The 7,978-nt window shown below is 39.4% G+C and overlaps 2 pseudogenes; both read left to right on the top strand.

Annotated features, from left to right (window-relative positions):
* Positions 1-658: 658 nt before the first annotated feature.
* Positions 659-2,727, top strand: LOC118008965 (annotated as a pseudogene).
* A 2,457-nt stretch (positions 2,728-5,184) lies between these two features.
* LOC118008406 lies at positions 5,185-5,554 on the top strand (annotated as a pseudogene).
* The last annotated feature ends 2,424 nt before the right edge of the window (positions 5,555-7,978 follow it).

Here is a 7,978-nt window from a genome sequence, read left to right as displayed (position 1 = left end):
ATGATGATTCTGAGGGGAACTCTGAACAGCTTTCAAATATATTAAATTCAAGTTTTCTGTTATCATTGATTTTACCCCCAATACTGAGACTCTCCTGCAGGAAGATGAAGAGCATGATCCTCAAGGTGGTAGGCACATGGAGAGTACTCTTTGAGTTTGTAAATGGAACAAAGAAAGTGGGAGTGGAATTTTTCTGAGAGTGAGCCAAGATTTGGAAGCAAAAAGAAAGACCAGTTGAAAATGGTGTGTATGGGGTGCCTGGGTGGTTCAGTCGTTAAGCATCTGCCTTCAGCTCAGGTCATGGTCCCAGAGTCCTGGGATTGAGCCCTGCATCAGGCTCCCTGCTCAGCGGGAAGCCTGCTTCCCCTCTCACACTCCCCTTGCTTGTGTTCCCTCTCTCTGTGTCTCTCTCTGTGTCAAATAAATAAATAAAATCTTAAAAAAAAAAAAAAAGAGAGAAAGAAAATGGTGTGTAGACAATTGCCTGCCCCTTGCCTCCAGGAGGATCCTCTGCTAAAGCCAAATGTAGATCAAAGTGACTGCAGAGAAGAGAAGTTCTCTTGAGCAGGACTCCTCTATATCTTATTGGTGTTCACACCCTCGATGCCTTGCCCTCACTCTCTTCTGTGTCCTGGTCCTGGAACCCCACCAGCCCTGCATGCGGCCTGCTCACCAAGGAGAACAGAGTGATCCAGAAGGCAAGCTGGCTGAGCAGGCTGAGTGCTCTGACATGTCCACCTGCATGAAGGCCATGACAAAGCCTGGCACCAAGCTGCCCAGTCAGAATGTAACCTGCTCTAGGTGGCCTATAAGAATGTCTTCAGGGACTGCGGTTGCCCCTGGAGGATTTTCTCAAATATGGAACAAAAGATGAACACCTCTGAGAAGAAGTTATTAAGAACTACTGGGAGAAAGAGTCTGAGCTGAGATTCATCTGCATCATTGTCCTGCAATTGTTGGGTAAGTACTTAATAGCCAATGCAACTAATCCAAAAGGTAAAGTCTTTTATCTGAAAATGGAGTTTACTTCTAGTAACCTTTGTTGCACATGGTGATGATTGAGAACAAACTATAGATAATTCTGGAGGAGCTTTCCAAAAGGCATTTGATATAAACTACAAAGAGATGCAACCCACACACCCAATCCACATTGGGCTGGCTCCTTTCTGTACTCTAACATGAGATCCTTAATAACCCAAAGCTTGCCTGCACACTAGCTAAAACTACTTTTGTTGCTATTGTTTTGTTGTTTTATTGAGCATAATTAACATACAGTGTTATATTAGTTTCAGGTGTACAGTATAACGATTTTACATTTGTATACATTACTCAGGGCTCAGCACTACAGGTGCACTTTTAATCCCCTTTATCTATTTCCCCCATCTCCCCACCTGCTTCCCCTCTGGCAATCATCAGATTGTTCTCTATATTTAAGTCTAGTTTTACTGTTTGCCACTTTTTTCTTTGTTTGTTCATTTGTTTTAGTTACTAAATTCTACATGTGAGTGAAATCATATGGTATTTGTCTTTCTCTGTCTTACTTCACTCAACATTCTACCCTCTAGGTCCATTATCTATATCGTTGCAGATAGCAAGATCTCACTCTTTTTTTTTTGGCTAAGTAATATTTCACCCCACATCTTCTTTATCCATTCATCTAGATGGACACTTCCATATGGCGGATACTATAAATAATGCTGCAAAGAACATAGGGTGCATATATCCTTTTGAATTAGTGGGTAAATACCCAGTATTTCGTGGAATTACTGAATCATATGGTAATTCTATTTTTAACTTTTTAAGCCACCTCCAAACTGTTTTTCACAGTGGCTTTACCAATTTTTATTCCAACCAACAGTGCAGGAACGTTCCTTTTTCTCTTCATCTTTGTCAACACTTTTTTCTTGTGTTTTTGATGCTAGTCATTCTGACAGGTGTAAGGTAATGATGTTGCATTGTGGTTTTGATTTGCATTTCCCTGATGATTGGTGATGTTGAGTATCTTTTCATGTGTCTGTTGGCCATCTCTATGACTTTTTTGGAAAAATGTCTATGTGAGTCTGCTGCCCATTTTAATTGGATTTTTTGTTGTTTTCTCTTTGGTGCTCAGTTGTATAAGTTCTTTATATATTTTGGATATAAACCCTTTCCTGGACATATCATTTACAAACTTCTTCTCCTATTCAGTAGGTTACCTTGTCATTTTGTTGATGGTTTTCTTTGCTGTGCAAAGGCTTTTTAGTTTAATGCGGTCTCAATAGTTTAATGTTTGCTTTTGTTTCCCTTGCCAGAGAAGACATATCTAGAAAAAATGTTCCTATGGCCAATATCAAAGAAATTACTATGTTTTTTTCCTAGAAGTTTTATGGTTTTAGGCCTCACATTTAGGTCTTTTATCCATTTTAAGTTTATTTTTGTGTATGGTATAAGAAACTGGTCCTGTTTTATTCTTTTGCATGTAGCTGTTCAGTTTTTCCAGCACTATTTATTGAAGATTATGTCTTTTCCCCCATTGTATATTCTTGCCCCCTTCATTGTAGATCAATTGACCATATAACCGTAGGTTTATTTCTGGGCTCTCTATTCTGTTCCATTGATCTATGTGTCTATTTTTGTGCCATGCCTAAAACCACTTCTGATGAAGGCATCACAGAACTTAATGCACTGAAAGAAGACTCATACAAAGATAGCACCCTCATCATGCTTAGTGACAACCTAACATTATGAACATTGAACAGTGCAGAAGAAGAAGGTGAGGTGCAGAAGGGGCAGAAAACTAAATCTATACAGGGTGTCATCCTTTTTTCCTTCAAGAAACCTTTTTACACATCTCCATTCCTTGGATTTTCTTTTTTTCCCCCCTTTATTTTATTTTATTATTATTATTTTTAGATTTTATTTATTTTTGCGAGAGAGAGAGAGTGAGCCCACAAGCTGGGGAGGGGGGAGGGACAGAGGGAGTAGCAGACTCCCCACTGAGCAGAGAGCCCTATGCAGACTTGATCCCAGGACCCTGGGAAAATGACCTGAGCTGAAGGCAGACGCTTAAATGACTGAACCACCCAGGCACCCTATTTTTTTGTTCTGTTTTTATTTATTCACTTGGGAGACAGAGCACACAAGTGGGGAGGAGGGGCAGATGGAGAGGGAGAGAGAGAAGCTCAAGCGGACTCCATGCTGAACACAGAGCTTCACACAGGGCCAGATCCCATGACCCTGAGATCATGACCTGAGCTGAAACCAAGAGTCGGACACTTAACCGACTGAGCTACCCAGGTGCCCCACTCCACTTGGATTTTCTACAGCAAAGAAACCGATTCATGTTTATGGAATCATCCATTTGATATTTCACAATGGATTACACTTCTTAGAATAGGTGTTTTACTATAGATGTCTCATAAGCCATCTCTTCTTCAGAGGTAAATGATATGTATTGAGTATCGCGTTGAATAAAGTGGATATTTAAAACTAGAAATAAAGGGGTGAGGGGAATGTAGGACAAAATCCCACTAGAATAGGATTATAGGAAAGTACTGAGTTAGACAGTTCCCCATGCTGATCAACAGGTGGCATTAGAGTAGCTTGGATGCCAACTGGAACAGAGGGTGGAAATATTCAGGATCAAGGCAGTCTTTGGGTGAATGTGTGGGGAGGCAGTGTGACTGGTTGTCTATATTTAGTTATGTCTTATCTCTCTAAGTTGTTTATTGCTTGAAGCTAGGAACATTTCCACATACAACTAAAAGTTGTACTGAACTTTTCTGTGCTTTCTTTTTCTCCCTTTAAAATGGAGATGGGGCGCCTGGGTGGCTCAGTCGGTTAAGTGTCTGCCTTCGACTCAGGTCATGGTCCCAGGGTCCTGGGATGGAGCCCCGCATCAGGCTCCCTGCTCCATGGGAAGCCTGCTTCTCCCTCCCCCACTCCCCCTGCTTCTGTTCCCTCTCTCACTGTGTCTCTCTGTCAAATAAATAAATAAAATCTTAAAAAAATAATAAAATGGATATAACAGTGATAGCTGCCTTCATAGGATTATTGTGAACAATGAAGAGTTAATGTATGTAAATGAACAATGCAGATTGCAGGGTAAATGCTCAATAAATGTTAGTCAGTATGACTGCACAATGACCTTAAGGCACATAGTAGGCACATGTAATATCAGCAGGTATTAGTGGATGCATAAATGGACAGGATGCTCATAAGCCTGATATTTATAACTCAGAGACTACCTAGCATCAAAATATCCATAGAACAGGGGCACCTGGGTGGCTCAGTCATTAAAGGTCTGCCTTTGGCTCAGGTCATGATCCCAGGGTCCTGGGATTGAACCCTACATTGGGCTCCTTGCTCAGTGGGGAGCCTGCTTCTCCCTCTCCCACTCCCCTGGATTGTGTTCCCTCTCTTGCTGTCTCTCTCTCTGTCAAATAAATAAAATCTTTAAAAAATATATCCACAGAACATATTGGTAAGGGAATAATCATTCACATTGTTAATATGATACTATACTTTAAAAAAAGTATATAATCTTGGAGTGCCTGGCTGGCTTAGTTGGTAGAGCATGCGACTGATCTTGGGGTTATATGTTTGAGCCCCATGTTGGGTATAGAGATTACTTAAAAATAAAATCTTTTTTTTTTTTAAAGTATATAATCTCAAGAGTCCATTGAAATGGTGTTTCCCTGAGTATCATTTACTTTATGTATACTTCACTGAATCTTTCCAGAGAGGCGTTGTATCAATATTGCAAAGCTAGGCAAACCTATTTTAGTTTATTCCTCAGGTAAGAAGGCCAGTCCCTACAATGTTCAGCTCTGCCCAGACACAGACAGGTCTGCTCAGCTTTATACATTCAGTTCTATCATTACCTAGAAGGTTACTCAAAAAAGAGGCTGGAATTAGTCTTCCTGTTCTAAGCTTGATAGTAGACCAGACGAGGACTCTAGAGCTCCAGAGATATAAATGCTGTATGTGGGAATGGAAAATAAAGTGATCCTGAAATTTTAACATAATTTCATAGAGGTAATATGGAAATAAAATAGGATTTAGCTCTGTTTGAGTCCTGCCTCTTCCACTTACTGGTTACTTGCACTTTGTGCAAGCTTAAGCTCTCTGAGTCTCAATTTCCTCATGAGTAAAATGGGATTATAAAAATGTTTATTTTGGGGGAAAGGGCACAGAGTTTGAAACATGGCGGATGACATGGACCAGCAACAAACTACCAACACTGTAGAAGAGCCCCTGGATCCCATCAGGCTCAGCCTGGATGAGCGAATTTATGTGAAAATGAGAAATGACAAAGAGCTTCGAGGCAGATTACATGCTTATGATCAGCATTTAAATATGATATTGGGAGATGTGGAAGAAATTGTGACTACTATAGAAATTGATGAGGAAACATACAAAGAGGTATATAACAAAACAGAATATTCCAATGCTTTTTGCCCAGGGAGATGATATTGTATTAGTTGCCCCTCCATTAAGAGTTGGCTGAAACAAAGAATTTATCATGTATGGAATATAGGAGCTTTTGTATGATTGCCTCTTTAAATGTAGAAGACATTCAAAAGAGAAAACTGAATAAATTTTGATATTAAGAGATGACCAAGGATTCTTCCACTCCTGAAATGAGTTGATTTGCAGATAACTCAAAATTTCTTAAGCTAAAGGGCATTTTAATTTTTTTCCAATCCTTTCAATAAATGTGATCACCAAGATGCAGAACTCTTTTTTTCAGGAAAAAATAAATAAATAAAAATGTTTATTTTGCAGGGTTGTGAAGATTAAATGAGATAAGGCATGGAAAAAATGCTCCATTTTGGAGTGGTACTTGTCCTGCCCATGACTGATTCTCAGATTAGAGATTAAAAAGTAATACCCTGTGGGCTGGACTTGGCTCAAAGATGAGTTTTGTTTGAGTCTCTGTCAGGGGTCCCCAAGACCATTCCTGGGTTTGATGATTCACTAAGAGGATGTACAGGACTAAACATATAGTCCTACTCAAAGGCTATGATTTATCATGGCAAAGGATATGCAGCCAAATCAGCAAAGAAAAAGCACATGGGGTAAAGTCTAGGATAAACCAGGAATAAACTTTCAAAGGTCCTTTCCCATGGAGTCACACAGGATGGGCTTACTTGCCCCAGCAATAAGTTATAACAACACACATGGAATGCTGCCAAGCAAGAAGCTCATTAGAGACTCAGCACCTGGGTTTTTATTGGGCCTGGTCATGTAGGCAGCTTCTGCCAGGCAGATACCAAAATTCCAGACTCTGAGAAGGAAGGCAGGAGCTTGGCATCATCCATATTGTTTGTACAAACAGTTCAGGCACAGTGAGTCACTCTTATCAGTTTTGGGAATGGTGGGAGCCCTCCCAAAGTTCAAGTCCCCAAATGCCAGCCAAGGGCCAACCTGTAAGTAGGCCTTTCTAAGAATAAGCAGGTCGACCTGCTATGTTACCATTTTTTACACAGGCACACACAGGGTTTGCCCATGCAGGCTTTTTTTTTTTTTTTTTTTCTTTTAACTTAGTTGCCATTCTTCAAAAATTAAGAAATTTCACTCAGGATTTTCAGCCCTTGTGAAAAGTCAGATAATGTGGCAAAAATAGATTCACTTTCCCACAAGGCAACAATTGCAGTCCCCTTTAAATGAGGCTTAAATTCCCTTAAATTCACCCCCATCTCCATCACTGTCAGTCTTTTCCACATTGAGTGCCGACTGCCATTTAATGTCATGTTTTTGTAACTGGCCATGAGCTGCTTGAATCAGGAGTGGCCAACTGACCAGAGTACAAGAGAAAGAAGCAGGCATGTGGAATACCTGTGAGTCATGGTAATTAACAATAATACAAAAGGGTCACACTGATGAATTTCGGCTGTTGAGGTCCCAAGAAATGCCATGAATCTAGAATTCCTCTCTGGCACAATTACCGCAATTACTTACGGGTATTCTTGGATTGATAAGACGACACTTTTACTGCAATGTACTATAAACACTTTTCATTTAAGTTAACTTGAATTAGTTTTTGTTCCTATCCATCCAAAGATTACTGACTGGAATAGTGAAAACATAAATAAAACATTGTATTTATTGTCAGTTAGTACTTTATAAATCAAAGCTATTGCTATCATCATCACTGCCAAGAATTATTGGAATGGACTAAAATATGTCAATAGAAAGGTAAATCTTGTTCAAAGGAAATAGATCCAATGAATATTCAAGTAATTCTACATATCAATGTATCCACTTATTTACTAACTCAACAAATGTTTACCAAACACCTACTGTGTGACAAGATACGACTATAGAACAAGATAAAATTTCATCTTTATATTCCTAGCATCTAGAAAAGTACCAGGCTTGGAGTTTGGATTCGATAAATGTTTCCTGACTTCAAAAATAGTGTTCATTTATAAGGAGATCTAGAAACCTAAGGATAGAGATAATGAAACTAATTTTTTTCAGCACAAAAAGGGAGAAATGCACGTGATATTACTGTAAGATTATGCTGCATGTCACCTAACTAGACAGATGTTCGGGATGCTGCTTTCTGAGTCCAGTTACAAAACTGGCACTGAGGCAATTTAGAGGAGGGACTTCAACTATTCCAATGTGTATTGAATGTTCTATTCTGCTAAAGGCAAAGAATTAGGAAAAGTCTTTACTTGCCACCTGATAATTTTATTACTCAGAGACTAAAGAAGCAATTAGGGAAGCTTATGCACTAGACTTGACTTTTACTAAGGAAAAACCGGTTAGTGAAGCATACAGAAGCTACAAGAAGATCAAGAGAAGAGGCAATGTCACATTAGGGTTGGACACTGGGAGTAGAGTCCGAATTTGTTAGTCTTTTTTAGTTGTCAGTGGCAAGAATCCAATTCAAATTGACTCAGTCACAGGTTTTCAAAATAAGTCATCAAGAAACACTATTTCTCTTTTGTTATTATTTGCTTTCCTGTCTGCTGGCTTCATTCTTAAG

This window comes from Mirounga leonina, unplaced genomic scaffold, assembly GCF_011800145.1.
Source record: "Mirounga leonina isolate KUSES-001 unplaced genomic scaffold, KU_Mleo_1.0 Mir_126, whole genome shotgun sequence".
In the NCBI taxonomy this organism is placed as follows: domain Eukaryota; kingdom Metazoa; phylum Chordata; class Mammalia; order Carnivora; family Phocidae; genus Mirounga; species Mirounga leonina.
Note: the sequence above shows the minus strand (reverse complement) of the source record. Positions and strands in the feature narration are given on the sequence as shown.